This window comes from Bos indicus x Bos taurus, chromosome 4 (assembly GCF_003369695.1).
Source record: "Bos indicus x Bos taurus breed Angus x Brahman F1 hybrid chromosome 4, Bos_hybrid_MaternalHap_v2.0, whole genome shotgun sequence".
In the NCBI taxonomy this organism is placed as follows: Eukaryota; Metazoa; Chordata; class Mammalia; order Artiodactyla; family Bovidae; genus Bos; species Bos indicus x Bos taurus.
Window position 1 is genome coordinate 70290616 of NC_040079.1, and position 18955 is coordinate 70309570.

The following is an 18955-nucleotide window of genomic DNA, read 5'->3' on the forward strand; positions in this document are numbered from 1 at the left end:
TGATTAGTAGATGCTCTTATATTCTCTAAAATCCTAGTAAAGACAAAAGCGGAGGCCCAGAAAGTGGTACCATATTCAGTCACACAGCTCATATTGTGGCTCACATGGTAAAGAATCTGCCTGCATTGTGGGAGACCCAGGGTCAGGATGATCCCCTGGAGAAGGGAATGGCAACCCACTCCAGTATTCTTGCCTGGAGAATTCTATGGACAGAGAAGCCTGGAGGGCTACTGTCCATGGGGTTGTGAAGAGTCGAACGTGACTGAGTGACTAAAATGACTAACACTTGAGATCTTGAGGCCTTTCAAACATAGAAGATTTCCTGCTCTACTAAATAAAACATTTCAGTCATCGTCATCCCACAACGAGGAAGTATTGTAGCCGCACTGTATGCATGCATTTTCCGTATCCCCTCCATTCCCATAAACTGAAAAGGCACAGACATGATGCTTTGATTGGGATCCATTGAGGGTATGGTCACCAGAGCTTTGGTCACTTCTCTGATGTCACTTTTGATTGAAACCAGCAAAGATGTGTTTTGGCAAATCTATACATAATTTGTCTTTCCATGCAGGGCTTCCCCTGTAATTGTGTTTCCCATCAGAGTAGTTGGAGTTAATGCATTGACTGTGGTGATGGATGACGAATGTCTTGTTAACACTCTCCCCACTCTTCAACCCACAGAGGAATGCTAAGAAGACTTTTCGTTTAAAGAAGTCAAAGGAAGAACAATTTCTTCAGATAGGAAGATCTTCTTCAAAGGTAGGAGTTTATCTTCTGAAAGGTTTAAATTAGTTACTGGTTCAAAATGGGAATTATACCATAAAATGATGTGATTGTGTAATATTATTGCCATACTGAATACTGTCCATCCAGGGAGTATGATGAAAAACAGAGAGTAGGGATATGGCTGCAAAAACATGAATCATACTGCATGTCAAGAAAAATGGATCAAATACACAGGGAAGAAAACCAGCCCTTTGCATCTGTTCACAGTAATAAGATTTTTGTGTTACTAAATCATGAATCATATCAAGTTTAGAAAGTAGACAGCAGAATAAAGGCACTGCTGGTAAACTATATGTTTCTGATGGAATTAAAGATTTAAAAGGAATTATTTATAAGAAAAGTTTTCTTTTTGATGCAGTCATCTATCAAAAATCTCCTGAGAACATATTATTCGTACATGATTTTTGTGTGTCTCACCGTGAAGTCCAAATAATACCCAAGTCAAGTCTGCTTATGAAGTTTTAATGTGGGACTTCCTGGGGGTTCAGTGGTTAAGACTTCACCGTCTAGTTCCGGCGGTGTGGGTTCTGTCCCTGGTCAGGGAACTAAGATCCCACGTGCTTCATGGCCAAAATACCAAAGCATAAAACAGAAACATTGTTACAAATTCAACAAAGACTTTAAAAAGGGTCCACATCTAAAAAATCTTAAAAAAAAAAAAGTTTTAATGTTACTCTGATACTCTTTCTGCTTTGTAAATCCCTTTCCCATCCACACTGCTCACTTCAGTCTGATTTATATCATTTAGAATTATCAGTTCTAGAACTGACTCTGCCAGGCCAATGATGCCTTCTTCTCAAAGGCCATTGACTTTGATGAAAAATATCTTATTTAATGATCTGGGACACAGTTCAGAGAACTGTACCTCACCCAATAACAGCTTTCTTAAGGAATTTCTGAGAGTGTGATTGTTCAGCATTTAGTTCTCTACCTTATAGGCTTTATTTAACAAATAAACTCCCATGGAATTTATGGATATTGTATGCAAGATTTTGAGGTTGTAAAATTTTCCAAGATACTGTCCCTTGTCCTTGAGAAGTCTGAAATTGATTCATCCATATATTATTTTGTATTTCAGAGGAAATGATTAGTGCCTCCATTGAATTTGCTTCCGTTGTGTTTTCAGACTAAATACATGTGACTAATTAGTTTTTGTGATGTTTCAGAAGCCCACCAGAAATCCCCAGATCAGTAGCCTGAAAATTAAGCAGGTTACTTTATGAATCAAATAGCACAGGCTTTGTTCTGCTTGGAGAGTTCTCAAAAAGTGAAAATTAGTAAGGACTAGCAACATTGCCAGAGAAGGCAATGACACCCCCCTCCAGTACTCTTGCCTGGAAAATCCCATGGACGGAGGAGCCTGGTAGGCTGCAGTCCATGCGGTCGCTATGAGTCGGACATGACTGAGCAACTTCACTTTCACTTTTCACTTTCATGTATTGGAGAAGGAAATAGCAACCCACTCCAGTGTTCTTGCCTGGAGAATCCCAGGGACGGGGGAGCCTGGTGGGCTGCCGTCTCGGGTCGCACAGAGTCGGATACGACTGAAGCGACTTAGCAGCAGCAGCAGCAACATTGCTGAGTTAGGTAATTATGAACAATATCAAAAAGGCTTAATTTTGTATAAATCACCCTTTTAATGGGAAGCTCCCTCATTAATGTAAACTGACTCATTTTATAAAGTTTTGATATACCCAGACACACCCCCTCCAATGACTGTCCATAAATCATAAAATAAAGACACCTGCCAGGTGAGGCGGTGTAAGCTACCTCTCCATTCTGGCAGGGACATGGAAGGAAGTCTGCTTACACTGAATCGCAGTTGTTAAAAACTAGGAATTTGCAGTAATGGTGGTGTTAGTGTGCCCTTTCCACATCCTTAGACAGCAATATCATAGAAATGAGTTTCACTTCCACAGGACTCTTAGGCCAGCAAAGCTTTTTACTAAAAGAGATGGCTTGTGCACGAAGGAGAAGGTGGGGAAAAGTACCAGCTCCCTGAGTAGAAGGGGCGAGTTGCTTTTATAATAAGAGGCGGGGGAGCTTGTCTCATTATCACTGATAATTTCCAGAAATGCTCAGACTTCTTGATCAGCAGCAGGTGGCTCCATGGTGGCTATCAGGTGTAGGGTGTACTTCTGTGAGGAGAAAGGAGTGTGTGAGAATATCCTGCAAGAAAGCACTGGACTAGATAAGGTTTAAGTTTATAGTTGAGTCTTATGGCCATTAGCTATACTTGTGAGTGTAACAGGGGTAAAATTTACTCCAGCGAGCCTGGTTTATGTCTCTGGGCCTGAAGCCCCACGAGCCTTTCTTCTTTAGCTTCCAAGGCCTGTTTCGCCCAAAGCTGTTATTGGTCCTTTTCCTGAATGGCTGCACTCTTGTCTTCATGTCTCAGTAGTAAGTGGCCTACCAATAAAACCCCAGCACCAGCAGTAAGCTCTGGGCAAGTTCTTCTGTAAATAACACACTGTGTGATACTTAGGAGAGGTAGGAAGACCACAAGGCCAGGAGTTTGTTTGTAAATGGTGATTTCTAGTAAAAGGGGGAAATGTGCAGAGATGAGGCAAGCAGAGGGGCTGCCAGGAAGGACCGCCCTGTGCCCTTGTAAGGTGTTAGTGGGCTCAGTAAGCTGGTTCCCAGGGAAGTTTTCCTGGCTGGTTACATTATTTTCTCATTCAGTCAATGCAGGAGAGTAACTTGACTTCAAAATTCTGTCTTTTAGACAGAGTTTAAAGTTCACATTCTACCTTTTGCAGTACATTCTTCTCAGAGGTCTTCTTGGCTGCTCGTTTGTCTGCTGACAGCAGTGAACTTTTCAGTCATCAGGCACTAGTAGAGCCACAAGAATATCTCGCTTTATCTTTGTGGAGGATTTCATCTGGTGGAAACTAAATGCTGTGTGTCTTCCCATGTCTTTCCCTTGCCTCACAAAGACTCCCTGAAACTTCCCAAAACTCTAAAGCACACTTGTATTCAGAACGTCCCCAGGCTATTCAAGAATTCGGCCTCTGACATTAGAATAGAAAGTGTTTTTGTAGCTACTTACAGTTTTCAGTAGCCTTTCCCACGTTCACCAGTGGGCTGTGGTATCCGAAAGACGTGGGCAGTCAGAGCCATGGTTCTTGAAGCCCCACCCCACATCCCTCTCCCCACTCCCCTCTCTACCCAAGTCTGGTTGCATATAAAAAGTGCATTTGCGTTCATCATAACATTAATGAATAAGTTCTCTGCAAGGAAGATCTGCCTTCTGCCTGGCTTGAAAATTTTGAGCTAAAACGCAGAACAGTTAGTGGTGGAATTTCAGTAAGCACCCACAGTTGCAAAGGGAATACCCCCCCCAAATCACTCTGAATATTGGTTTTCTGCTCTGGCTGCATTTGTGGAAGTTTGGTCCTATCATAACCATAATGAATCTGAAGAAGGATTACTCTCATGCTATGCCTTATGGCATGTTCCCTCTGGGTAAGCAGCAGAAGAGGAAAAATCTGACAGTTATTGGAGTTATTAAATGATTGTTTTGGTTGATGGTTTGGAACTTGTTCTTTCCGTTGGACTCGTGGTACTAACTTTTTAAAATGATGTAGATGTCTTGGGAGAATGGTAGTTATATTCTGAGTAGATAATAATAAAACTGTTAACAATAAAAAGACTTTATCTTATAATTAAGTTGACCTGTAAATGTGAATCAATATTTACTTGCAGAGTCCAGCTGGTAGTACTGTTTTTGATACTATTCAACAATAAAGAGATCCATTAGGATTTTGTCCTCCAGAGTTATTTTAAGGCTGATAAGTTTTGTTTCACATTAACTTGATGCCAGACAAACCTAGGAGACAAACATCATCCACAAAAGGAATACTTGCCTATGAAACTAAAGATGAAAAGCTCATTAATAAAAGCAGTTACCCTGGAAAGCCCAGAATTTACCAAAGCCAAGTGCCTGTATGCTAAGTCACTTCAGTCGTGTCCGATTCTTTGTGACCCCATGGACTGTAGCCCTCCAGGTTCCTCTGTCCATGGGATTCTCTAGGCAAGAATACTAGAATGGGTTCCCATTTCTTCCTCCAGGGGATCTTCCTGACCCAGGGATCGAACCTAAGTCTCTTGCACTGACAGACTGATTCTTTATCATTGAGCCACCTGGGAAAACCACCAAAGCCAAGTTCAGTTCAGTTCAATCACTCAGTCGTGTCCAACTCTTTGCAACCCCATGAACTGCAGCACGACAGGACTCCCTGTCCATCACCAACTCCCGGAGTTTACCCAAACTCATGTCCATTGAGTCAGTGATGCCATCTAACCATCTCATCCTCTGTTGTCCCCTTCTTCTCCTGCCCTCAGTCTTTCCCAGAATCAGGGTCTTTTCAAATCAGTCAGCTTTTGCATCAGGTGGCCAAAGTATTGGAGTTTCAGCTTCAACATCAGTCCTTCCAATGAATACCCAGGACTAATGTCCTTTAAGATGGACTCAATGGATCTCTTTGCAGTCCAAGGGACTCTCAAGAGTCTTCTCCAACACCACAGTTTAAAAGCATCAATCCTTCAGCACTCAGCTTTTTTTATAGTCCAACTCTCACATCTATACATGACTACTGAAGAAACCAAAGCCTTGACTAGACGGACCTTTGTTGACAAAAGTAATGTCTCTGCTTTTTAATATGCTGTCTAGGTTGGTCATAACTTTGCTTCCAAGGAGTAAGCGTCTTTTAATTTCATGGCTGCAGTCACCATTTGCAGTGATTTTGGAGCCCCCCCAAAATAAAGTCAACCACTGTTTCCACTATTTCCCCATCTATTTGCCATGAAATGATGGGACCGGAGGCCATGATCTTAGTTTTCTGAATGTTGATCTTTAAGCCAACTTTTTCACTCTCCTCTTTCACTTTCATAAAGAGGCTCTTTAGTTCTTCTTCACTTTCTGCCGTAAGGGTGGTGTCCTCTGCATATCTGAGGCTATTGATATTTCTCCTGGCAATCTTGATTCCAGCTTGTATCTAAGCAAAGGGTATTCACCTCTTTAGGGTTTTATACCAGTTAAAATTGATTAGGTATTTAATCAGCTAGAAAACTGGAATGATCTTTTCTAGTACTTATTAACTTCCTCCTTCTTCCCTTGACTTATGATGAGGGCAAACTCCAGCTTTCCACTCAGTGACAAGATCTCCTAAAACATTGTTGAACATAGACTGTCCCTGCCTGGTTGTACTGGCAAACTTCTTTGTGGAATTACTGCTCACTAAGAAATGGCAGCATTCCCAGAAACCAATTGAGATGAGTGGAGGTTCTGTCCTTCCATCCCAGAGTAGTGCTCAGCTGTTCATTTCTATGTGGAGTCTGAGTAACATTCTGTGACCTGGGGTCAGATGAAAACATACTAAATCTCATAGACAGCGTTTCTTTAGGGAGGTTGAGTTATAATACACGTCCTCATATTTTTCTGAGTCATTGCGACATCCATGATTGAGATGCCTTTGATGATTAAGTCCGTTCTGCCCCTTGCAACTCATCCTTATGATTCTTACGAGACACAACCATTTTTCTTTGGAAACCCACCTTATCTGCCTCCCACTGCTCAAGCTGCTCAGTTTGGTAGTTATCTCAGGAAAAACTGTGGAAAGGCATCTGACAAAAGACATCAGCATCCTCTTTTGGAAGATAGTGGGAGGTGGGTGAGCAAGTAATGAGAAAGGTGGAATCGTCTTCTGGCAGCAGCAGTTAGGGCTAGTAGTCTGTAGAAGGAATTCTGCAACTTGTACATGTTCCTCCCCTCTCCTCCTACTGTGGTCCAGAGGGAGAAAGATCTGCTTTGAAATTGGAGGTAGGAAATCGTCTGTCACTTCAGTACAGGAGGCATGTAGTGACTTAGCATTATACACCAAAGGGCTGTGTGGTGATCTTTACAGATTCTTACTGGCTCAACTTTGTTTTACCTGCTGCACTTTGGGCTTGTAGCTTTTACATGATTTGTAGAGTCACCTGAATTAAAGTTGGTGATGAGAAAAGGCTCCATCAGAGGGACACAGACTTTCATTTGGGGGCTCATTGAATGACTGGAATTGTGCCACCAGGGAGGGGAGCCACTGCCCTGTGACCCTTGCTTCCAACAGTACAACCTCTGCTGAAATAACTCTGCCCCTGGAGGTAAGTTAATTCAAAAAGATCATTGTAAATGGCCTCCCTTACTTATTCCAAATCATGATCTTTATGTTCAGGGTTCTCCTGATCAAAATCAATATTTATTGAACTTAGTGCACCCTAACCTACTGAGCGAGGCCCTCTGAGTGTTGATAGTAGTGGAAAGCCTTCAGTGCTCAGGTGCACAGAACTCTGAACAAAAGTAGGCTTGTGTGCCCAGATTCTGAGGGCGTTTTTATCATATCCCTTCTTCCCAGCATCTGGACATTTCATCCCTGGCTGCTTCTGGAGGGGGTCAGATCCTGACAGAGGGTTATCTAGGGAACCACCCAGGAGGAAAATGAAGCCCAGTGTGGAGCAGGAGGCCAGGCTCACGCCCCTGCTGTGGATGCAGTATGCTGCCGTCACATCTGAGTGCAGACACAAATAGATGCTGGGACTTTTTTTTTTTTTTCGCTTTGCTTTGTTGTGGTTTATTTTGCCTTTCACAACAGTAATTCATTTTTTAAGGCAAGGGAAAAAAGAAAAGCTCTTGGAAGGATTCAAGTTTTCATATCTGCAGAAGGCATTTCTATAGCTTTTGTCAAACTTAGCTGGTCTGTAAAGCGCCTTTGTTTATGGTTGACTGTTGCAGAAAGTGAGTCCATAAACTAGTATGCATCCAGGAAAGAACGATTTCTATTGAACGAATTGAGTAGGATATGGTGCATGGGGCCAGTCCTGAAAAGGGTTTTGTTTCTTGCAGCATGGTGGAAATTCACATTGATATTGCTGCTGTGCGTTCGTTAGCAAGCACGGTTAAACAATGGGGCATGCCAGCCGACGTGGCTCTGTTGATTAATGCATTCCTTGAATGTGTTGATTAATGTGTTCCTGCGATGCCTCCTGAAGCTGAGAATGCACCTGAGGCACATGGGATGTGCCTTGTCACTGGTTCTTCGTTGCCCACATGGGCTCATTTGCACATGGGTCTTCTGGGTATGTGGTTCACACCCGCACCTTTGTAAATAAAACCACAGATCTAGCAGATTTTTTTTGCAGGAATATTCTCTGGCAGATGTGTTGTATGTTAAATCTAGCAGGGATTCTATAAGCCATGAAGCTTATAAAAGACTAGCTGTCCAGCTAAGTGTAAACCCTGGATACCATCCATCTTGTGGGTGATCCTGTCCTGACTTTGAGTTTTGTTCTTCTCAACATTTGTGTAAAGAAAAAAAAGCAGAAAATACTTAGGGAGTGCAGCTTTCACTTGAATAATACAGGAAGAGCTATGCAGATAGACTGCCCATTAGACATTTGGTGAACTTGGCATCTCAGTTGGAAATCTACTCTTCCCAGAGGCAGGGATTCCCATCAACCCAGCCAGGGTAATTCTGTTTCCAGTTGGCTTCATTCAGGGTTGTGACATTTCTCCCTGTATTATGAATTTCCATTAAACCACATAATTTTTTTCATAGCTTGTTTCCAAAAAGGCTCATCTTGATGGGGTTTTGCTTGGCTGATGGTTTGATAGAGATACATTTTTGAGAGTTTTTATTTGTTTACTATCTTGTACTTGTTATGTGAGTCATAAAAATTCTATTGCCACTTCTAAAACTTCCCTGACTCCAGAATCTTCAGGAAGATGGCAAAAATGATGAGAAAACCATGTTCAAAACTAGTGAGGAAAGGTCTGAACATAAGAGAAGTGATTCAGTGGTGGTGGTTTGATGGTGTTGCTGCTGTGTCTTGAGGCTCCAACTATAACATTTTAACAGGAGACCAACAAGGCTATTCAGAAAAAATAATTATTTTTTCTTAAAAAAGTGAAAAGTTCACTCTGAAGAAGAAGGAACTTTAATATATTAGAGAATTCATGTATGTAACTATTATATAAAGAGATAGTAGAATCACCAAAATCCTATTTAACAACTGGCATGAAATTAAGGGTGAAGAATGACATTCTTATATTTTCAAGAACAGGACTTGAGTGAAGATTCCTTAATTCCATGTAGAAGATTTAGCAGTGACAAGACCATTGAAAGATCTACTTTGGAATGTTCATAGAATACATGACTTCTATTATTTGATGAATTATATCTAGACCCCCAATTTACAATTACTTAAAAATGCTTAGTGTTATGTGTGCCTCACAAGGAATACTTGTGGGGAAAAAAGTAAAATACTGAATTATTTTCTTGGCAGGCACACATAAGCTACTCCCTTGGAACTTGAGGTACGCAGAAATATGCATTTAAATCATTGTAATGCATATTTGATATGGAAGACGTATTTGGGAAAACTCATGTGATTTTCAGAGAATCTTTAATGATATGATATGTTTAAAAGAGAAATGCACCAAATAACTGCCTAAGAGAGAGTTCACATTTGTGATTAGACATACATTTTCCTGGTTAGCTTGAATTCTGCAAGAATTGAAGGGGTAAACAAAGAGAAGTGGCGAACATGATTAATCCGTTTTTCTGCAAAGCTTTTGATACTGTACTGAATAAAAGCCTTGCTGACAGAAGCTGTTAGCCCAGTGAAGAGAAGGCCATAGGAACAGGTTATGAAAGGAGAGGGTGGAAGGCAGAGAACAATCCACATGGGGAGGGGGTCCAGAGAAAACGGGTCCTGCAAATTCTTGTCAGTAAGCATAGAGAACATGGCATTAATGTAGTTTCTTAACTGGTTTTGTTGCCTGGGGCAAAGAAATATGAGAAATAGAATTAGACAAATATAGCTAGACAGAACTACCATATTAAAATTCTTCAAATGACCTGGAAAAGGTATTGGTCTAAGTTCTAAGTGTCCTGTATTTCTTCATTATGTAATATTTCCCTCTTGGAGAGAATTCAACTATAGATATGCTTTCTTTATTATAAAAAAGGTCTTCAAACTGATTTATTGTGCAAAATAATAGGAAGCTTTCTTACCTAGAGGAGTAGGAAAAAAATAAACACATGCTCTGTAAATATTTGTAGAGTTGAATGAATTCTTGTTATATACCCAAACCAGAAGTCCTCCCTAGAGAGAACCTCACCCCAAATTTTCTCTCTGGGTCTCTCCATGTGTTGCTGATAGTTGTTGGCTACCCGGAGCAGCTTTATGGCAAATACATGAAATAAAATTTTCACTTTTCCGAAAAACAAACAAACAAAAAACCTTTGGACACTAGGGTTTTTCATCCGTAGAACAACCCCGAAGTTCAATGAGGAAGTAGATTTCAACTGTCTGTCTTACAGTGGACTTGCTGATTCTGTCCAAATTATTTTTATTATTGAAATGTAAGTGACTTGATTCAAAACACACAGAAGAAACATGGAAAGATATAAAGGGGAAGCAATGGGAAAACTTTTTTATGTAAACAGATTTCCCTCAACTGATAGTCAAACACAACTTTGCACAAGTAGTGTGCAATCACCACAGAATGACTCATGAGACCGCTGCCCATACTTGAACCTAGAATTTCACCAATATTTCACCAATAAATTAAAGTTTATTCTGAAGTTATTTGGGTTTCATTAACAAATGAAATACTAACTTATGAGACCTATGTTTAGTGCCTGTAGGATAACCATCTTTATTATTAAAGATTGTTGATCGTTTCTTATGTATAGGGAGTTGTGAGTTCTGAAAATGTAGTCTGTGTTGTCGCAAAGAGTCAGACATGACTGAGCAACTGAACTGACTGATTGTAAGATATGACTCTGGCCCTTCCATAGCTCATACTCTTTAGTGACATACGTATAAATCAACCACTCACGTACTCATGTATGTACTAGATATGCACATGTAAAGAAAGCATGGAGTAGCATTAAATGTGTTTGAAATGTGTGAAATAGGCTGTTAAATGTGTGAAATAGGCTGAAAGTGTCCTGGGAGTTCAAAGGAGTGGTGACCTTTACATACTGAGAGGCTGACTAAGGTTTATGGCTGCTTTGAACTTGAACTGATCATTGAAGGAAGAATGATTCTGAAACTAGTTCAGACACACTAAATTGAAAATGGTAGACATTACAGTCGGGGAAATGGCAGTCTTGAGGGGAAAGGGAGATAAGCATGGCATTTGCACAGCCAAAGGACAAAATAAGTTAACCAATTTAATGCAAAAAGTAGACCTAAGATGTGGTTGAAAGTGGCTTTGGACAGCTATTTGTGCTTTTCTTTTTTGTGTGAATGGATAAACATTTATTCACTCATCCATGAGCTGCTGTGTTTCAGACATACTCAGAGTAGCAGGCAAGCTATACTATACATGACATGTATACAGCACAATTATTTTAATATAGTGTAATTAGTCCCAAAAGGGTAAAAATAAGATATACATATACATATATATATATGAGTGTATATGTATATATAAAGGTATGCTGCTGCTACTGCTGCTGCTAAGTCACTTCAGTCGTGTCCGACTCTGTGGGACCCCATAGACGGCAGCCCAACAGGCTCCCCCGTCCCTGGGATTCTCCAGACAAGAACACTGGAGTGGGTTGCCATTTCCTTCTCCAATGCAGGAAAGTGAAAAGTGAAAGTGAAGTCACTCAGTCGTGTCCGACTCCTAGTGACCCCATGGACTGTAGCCTACCAGGCTCCTCCGGCCATGGGATTTTCCAGGCAAGAGTTCTGGAGTGGGGTGCCATTGCCTTCTCCAATATAAAGGTATAGGGTGATGTAAAGGCAAATATGACAACTCTCCATGATGGCATCAGGAAAATCCTAGAAAAGGAACATCAAAGTTGAATAGATGTCTTCTAGGCAGATGTGGAGAAGGACATTCCAAGGAGAGTAGATACCACTAGAAGCCTGGTGGTGGGTACATTTGGAATGCTTGGTTTGGTTGAAGGTGGGGAAGTTGGAGGTGCCATGAAGGCTGGTGGGAGCCAGGAGTTTGGGGTAGGTTGTGGGATTCCACTTAAGGATTTGGAGTAAGGGAGTCACATGTTTAGATCTTAGTTTACAATAAGTGGCTTCCTGGGTGACTCAGATGGTAAAGCGTCTGCCTGCAATGCGGGAGACCTGGGTTCGATTGCTGGGTTGGGAAGAGAAGGAAATGGCAACCCACTCCAGTACTCTTGCCTGGAAAATCCCATGGACAGAGTAGCCTGGTAGGTTACAGTCCATGGGGTCACAAAGAGTCGGACACGACTGAGCAACTTCACTTTACAATAAGTACCCGGTCAACTGTATATGGAATAGACAGGTGATGTTGAAAGCTGGAAACTAGTAAGAAGTGAGAAGAAGCTAGAGAGCCTGACACAGGGTCCTAGCAGAGGAGACAGATTATGGTATATTTGAGTGGACCTGCCCAACAAAGGAGTGAAGAAATGAGGAAAAGCAAGTCCTGACCTCTGGCTTTAGTGACTGGGTGATGGTGGTGCTATTGATCAGAATAGAAAATACAGATGAGATGCTTTTGAAAGGAAGGTAGATGATTCCATTGTGATTATATTGCATCTGATATATGTCTGATGGTAAATGTACTGTACTGAGTTTGAATTATGTTCAGTTATGAATCCATTAAGTTCATGAGTGAGAAGTGAAGTGTGACCACCATTGTTTCAAGAAGGTTAATTTGGCGTCGGAACTTTAGGAAAATTTAATGAAAGCAAATTGAAGGTGAGGAAAGCCATTAGGAAAGTCTCTGTGGTAGATGCATTAGAACTGAGATCCCCGAATGAGGAGAGAGGCTATGTGCTGGTGAGTAGAGAACAGTAGATGCTGCAGAATGGCAGCCCCTTGCCTTTCATGGTTTGGATTAAATGTAGTGGAGTTTTTGTCCCAAGATTCCATGAAGACGGTCTTAACTGAGCCATCTCTGCCCTAGGTGAGGCACAGCCTTGGGCCTCAGAGGGCTGGCAGCAGCGATACCTGATCTTCCCAGGCTGTCCTCAGAATGAATACACTGTTTTTTTGAAGAAAGAACATGGGTAGTTGCCCATGGGCCACATGTGAGGAGAATTAACACCATTAATCACTACCAAGAGATGAACTGGCCATAGAAACCAAAAGGTCAAAAACTGTTATTAACCCACAGACCTAGAATGTATACAACTCAGACTGAAATGACTTTCTCAAAGGCTGATCTGGACAAAGGAAATTTTGCCAAGGGCAAAAATGAAGGAAAACTGTGCAAAGCATTCCCCAGGGTCACTGGAAACAGTTCTGAAGCAGTAATATGGGATAATATGTCATTATTACTGAGCGTACAGATTTGAGTCCAGTGTCGGGGAAAGAGTTCCATGGTTTTGTTCCCGTTGTTGTTATGTTCATGATGTTTCTTTGTTTTGTCCTGTAGTCACCGTTTGTAAAGGGTGACCACTTAGACACATGCCAAATGATTGGGGTGGTATTTACATGAAATATTTCCATTTTAATAATTCTTTCTGATTTCTAGATGAAAGGCAACTTAACCCTGGGGCATGTGTTAAGATGAATCACAAGTCTCGGAAATACGGTCCTAATGCGATGCATTGGCTACAGAGGAAATTCACGTGTACTTATGGACACATTCTGGCATAATTAATGCCCTAAAACATAATTTTAAATGTCAAAATCATAATATGTAGTCATACATTTTTCTTTTGAGCTCCTAGGTGTTTTCTTAAGACTCTTCGCACTTTCCATCCATCTTTTATGTAATCAATCAAAAAGAATTGTAGTTTTTAAAAAATGGAAAAATTATCTAATTTCCCTTCTACTTCTTATGTATAGTTTAAGCAGAAAAAAAATCCCAAACCTGACTTGGTACTCTTTTCATTTATCCCAAAAACATGGGGTGGGCTATTAAGTGGTCATATGTTCATGCCATGGAGTCACCCTTCTTGCTTCCTTCTGTAGCTCAACCACTGCAGTCTTTTGTTGCTAACGACCCCTCAGGTGCCTGTTACCAGTTCTTCTCTTGTTCCTATTGTCTTGTAAGTCATATTGGTCATACATGTGGGCCATAGAATCAATTTTCTGGATAACTATCTAACACTTAATTTAATTTCTCTAAATGTTGTCTGTGGAAAGAAAAAACCCTCTTTTTTTTCCTTATCTTACTTGCATTGTTTTGAATATAGCTGGCATATAATATCATTTGGCATCTGCAATGAAATTACCTTTATCATCTGTCAGTAATTTTCTTCCTGATAAAAGGAATGGGAAATGTTTGTTAGGATATACAATAGCACTCTTTTTGAATTGTTCAAATTATATAGAATTCTGTGCCAATAATGTTAGATAGTTCATTTACAATTTAAATTAATTTTCTTATCAAAATTATCCTTTCTTTTCTTGGCATTACATAGCTGTGCCTTGTATACTTCTTCGTTGTAATTATGTGTTTACCTTTATTTATAGGATATGGGAAGCATTATGCAATTTTCTTTTTATAAAGATTATGTTTTAAACATTTATTTTATTGAAGTATAATTGATTTACAGTGATGTGTTAACATCTGCTATACAGCAAAGTGATTCAGTTATACATATATATATAATACATTATTTTTCATATTCTTTTCTATATGGTTTATCACAGTATACCAAATATAGTTCCCTGTGCTGTATTTATAAACTCTATATATGCTATACATAGACACATATTCATGTATGTTTATATGGATAAACAACAGTAGGAGCTTTTTGTCTATCCATTCTATGTTTAATAGTCTGAATCTGCTAACCCCAAACTCCAAATCCGTCCCTCCCTCTCCCCCTCCCCCTTGGCAGCCACAAGTCTGTTTTCTGTGTCCATGAGTCTGTTTCTGTTTCATAGATAAGTTCATCTGTGTCGTATTTTAGATTCCACATATAAGAGATATCATATAGTGTTTGTCTTTCTCTGTATGACAGACCTCACTTAGCATGAAGATCTCTAGGTCCATTCATGTTGCTTGCAAATGGCATTATTTCATCTCAGTAATTATTTTTAATGAGAATTTATGAGTCTTTGAAACCTCATTCTATAGAAATAGGCATTCAATATAGGTAAAATTTTGTTTCCTGAATACAGTGTAAAGTAAAACACAATTTACTTCTTAAAAAGATTTTCTGTTACTGAGTTAATAGTATTACATTTTGCTCAAAAGTATGTGAATTTAAGAACATTCTTTTTCATAACTGAGCTACTGTTGATTCATAAAACCATTCAGTGCCACGAAATCAGCACCATTATCAAAGTTACAATAAATTAGAAAATTAAGAAATTCTAGGTTGTAAAACTAGATCTGATGCAAAAGTTTGCCCGGTCCCTTTATTATCAACTTGGCCTGGCCTGCATGCCTCAACCAGGGAAGCGCGTGTGGTTCTCTGACCTGCTCCTTTCACCACGTCCTGTCTCAGTACTGCTCTGCTCCTTGTTTAGCACAACATGGAACCAAGCCATCCTCTCCAAGGGTCTCGCCTTACCCAAGGCTGTATTTGTTCTTTATTTCTGGGTTTTATTGGCATATATGTATGACATGAGGGCCTTTATGTAAAATAGATGTTTATTATAAAAATAGCATCTGGGATCCTCTATGCTTGTATTCCATAAAGACAAATTAGTTTAATTTCATATAATATATTTTAATGTCTTCCCAATGGTGCTGGCCCTTCTTCAATATTTAATAAGGTAAAATTAACATAGTGTTATAAAAACAGCTGAGAATAATCAAGATATGCCCTCAGCAGAATTTTTTTATATCAAGTTTCTTCCTTCCTTCCCGCCTTCATTTCGTTTCTTCCTATTCATGCTTATAAAAAATGTTTTGGAAAGGATTAAATTTGTATGTAGACAGTAATATCTTAGCAGTGGAATTGAATATTACCAGTGAGACCTAAGGGCTTCCCTAGTAGCTCAGCTGCCTGCAATGCAGGAGACACTGGTTTGATTCCTGGGTCAGGAAGTTCCCCTGGAGAAGGGATAGGCTACACTCCAGTGTTTGGGGGCTTCCCTGGCAGCTCACATGGTAAAAAATCCACCTGTATTGCAGGAGAGCTGGGTTGGGAATATTCCCTGGAGGAGGGCATGACAACCCACTCCAGTATTCTTGCCTGGAGAATCCCATGGACAGAGGAGCCTGGTGGGCTATAGTCCATGGGGTTGCAAAGAGTCAGATTCGATTGAGTGACTAGGCACAGCATAGCACATTGATACCTATTCTAAAAACCATTATGTCCTACTATTAATAATAGTCACCTTTTATGAAGCTTACTCAGTGCTAGACATGTTCTAAGCACTTAACACATTTTATCTCTTATCATCCTCTCGGTGACCTGGTATTATCCTCATCATCACCCATGGACACACAGCTGGTTAAACAGTAGAATAGGGATTCAAAAACCAGTTGAGTCTAATTCCAGAGCCTATGTGCTTCACCACCATGCCTCTGCTTAGACAAAAGAGGTACCCACCAGCATGCTTGATTAGTTAAGAAGGGATGCCCTTGGCCTTGGGCATTCTGGTCACTGTGCTTTGTGTATAAGACAAGGCCTCAGAGGGAGGTCAAAGCTATTACCCTGCTGCCCATTCTATCAAATAATAAATCTAAAGGCTATCAAGGTTGTTACATTGTACTGCTGTGCTAAATATGCATCCCATGTTCATGCATGTTGGATGGAATATGTGGGTGCTACATTCTAGGCTAAACAGTCTAATATGTTAGGGGTGCTTGCCTGCTTCAAGGTGGTGTTACTGTCTTTTGTGAGGCTGATTATATCTAAAAAGAAGTTCCTGTAACTTTAGTGTCAGTGTGGTTTCCTCACAGGTATGACATTTGTCAACATTAACAGAAATAGTCATAATGAAGGCTTGTTGTCTGTACCTTGTCATCGCCACCCCCAATCCAGCCTCTTCCCTCCCAGAGCTCTTCCACAGGAACCCCAAAAGCCATGTTTTACTCGCAGAGGATTACGAAGGCACTCAGCTCTACTGCTTCTCAGAGATGACCTGGCCACTGCTTTAGATGTGACTTCCTCTCTTTTCCTTGCTCCTTTCCCATCCTAACCCTGTGTTTGCATTTTAATAGAAGGATTTTGAAAATAGCTTGAAAATCTGAAAGAAGGAACAGTTAAACCTTATCATTAGATTATTGTAGTAGAATTCCTTGCATAAGGAAGTTATCTTTTTTTGGCCAGAGGGATCCTGTCTCACTAATCGTGCAATCAACATCCAATAAAACTACCCACTCGTAAACCTCACCCACTTAGATTGTAGTTATCTCGGTGATAACTTTTACAGAATGATCATGATAAATATGCTAACTTTTGTTTAAATAAGACCATTAGTAATAAAGTATGGTGAGTTTAGGACTAATATATACACACTCAGTTCAGTTCAGTTCAGTCGTGTCCAACTCTTTAAGACCCCATGGACTGCAGCATGCCAGGCATGTTCTTCACCAACTTCCAGAGCTTACTCAAACTCATGTCCATAGAGTCAGTGATGCCATCCATCTGATCTTCTATCGTCCCCTTCTCCTCCTGCCTTCAATCTTTCCCAGCATCAGGGTCTTTTCCAATGAGTCAGTTCTTCCCATCAGGTGGCCAAAGTACTGGAGTTTCATTTTCAGCATCAGTCCTTCCAATGAATATTCAGGACTGATTTCCTTTAGGATTGACTGGTTGGATCTCCTTGCAGTCCAAGGGACTCTCAAGAGTCTTCTCCAATGCCACAGTTCAAAAGCATCAATTCTTCGGTGCTCAGTTTTGTTTATACTCCAACTCTCACATCCATGCATGACCATTGGAAAAACTATAGTTTTGACTAGATGGACCTTTGTTGGCAAAGTAATGTCTCTGCTTTTTAATATGCTGTCTAGGTTGGTCATAGCTTTTCTTCCAAGGAGCAAGTGTCTTTTAATTTCATGACTGCAGTCCATCTGCAGTGATTTTGAAGCCCAGAAAAATAAAGTCTGTCACTGTTTCCATTGTTTCCCCATCTATTTGCCATGAAGTGGTGGGACCAGAAGCCATGATCTTAGTTTTCTGAATGTTGAGTTTTAAGCCAGCTTTTTCACTCTCATCTTTCACTTTTTCCTCTTTAGTTCTTCTTCACTTTCTGCCATAAGGGTGATGTCATCTGCATATCTGAGGTTATTGATATTTCTCTTGGCAATCTTGATTCCAGCTTGTGCTTCATCCAGCTCAGCATTTCTCATGATGTACTCTGCACATAACTTAAATAAGCTGGGTGACAATATATAGCCTTGACCTACTCCTCTGGATTTGGAACCAGTCTGTTGTTCCATGTCCAGTTCTAACTGCTTCTTCTTGACCTGTATACAGTTTCTCAGGAGGCAGGTCAGATGGTCTGGTATTCCCATCTCTTTAAGAATCTTTCACAGTTTGTTGTGCTCCACACAGTCAAAGGCTTTGGCATAGTCAATAAAGCAGAAGTAAATGTTTTTCTGGAACTCTCTTCCTTTTTTGATGATCCAATGGGTGTTGGCAATTTGATCTCTGGTTCCTCTGCCTTTTCTAAATCCAGTTTGAACCCCTGGAAGTTCATGGTGCACATCCTGTTGAAACCTGGCTTGGAGAATTTTGAGCATTACTTTGCTAGCGTGTGAGATGAGTTCAATTGTGCGGTTGTTTGCGATTGCCTTTCTTTGGGATTGGAATGAAAACAGAGTTTTTCAGTCCTGTGGATAGTGTGGATATATACACACTGCTGCTGCTGCTGCTAAGTCACTTCAGTCGTGTCCGATTCTGTGTGACCCCATAGATGGCAACCCACCAGACTCCCTCGTCCCTGGGATTCTCCAGGCAAGAACACTGGAGTGGGTTGCCATTTCCTTCTCCAATAAAATAGATAACATTCAAGGACCTAGAATATAGCACAGGAAACTATACTTAATATTTTGTAATAAAAGACAGAGGCTTCCCCGGTGGCTCAGACAGTAAAGAATCTGTCTGCAATGTGGGAGACCCAGGTTCAAGCCTGAGTCAGGAAGAACCCCTGAAGAAAGGAATGGCAACCTACTCTGGAGTATTTTTGCCTGGAGAATTCCATGGACAGAGAAGCTTGGTAGGCTAAATAAAGGAAAAGAATCTGAAAAAGAATATCTATATATTATATATAT

General features: G+C 40.4%; 1 protein-coding gene across 23 annotated transcripts in view; it reads left to right on the forward strand.

Moving 5' to 3' along the window:
* Positions 1 to 18955, forward strand: part of NRCAM (neuronal cell adhesion molecule) — a 318724-nt gene that overhangs the window by 151294 nt on the left and 148475 nt on the right. For all 23 annotated transcript variants that reach the window (XM_027539638.1, XM_027539648.1, XM_027539626.1 and 20 more), the window contains one exon: positions 685 to 762. The gene's annotated coding sequence lies outside the window, so the exon portion shown is untranslated. The remainder of the gene's footprint in view (positions 1 to 684; positions 763 to 18955) is intronic.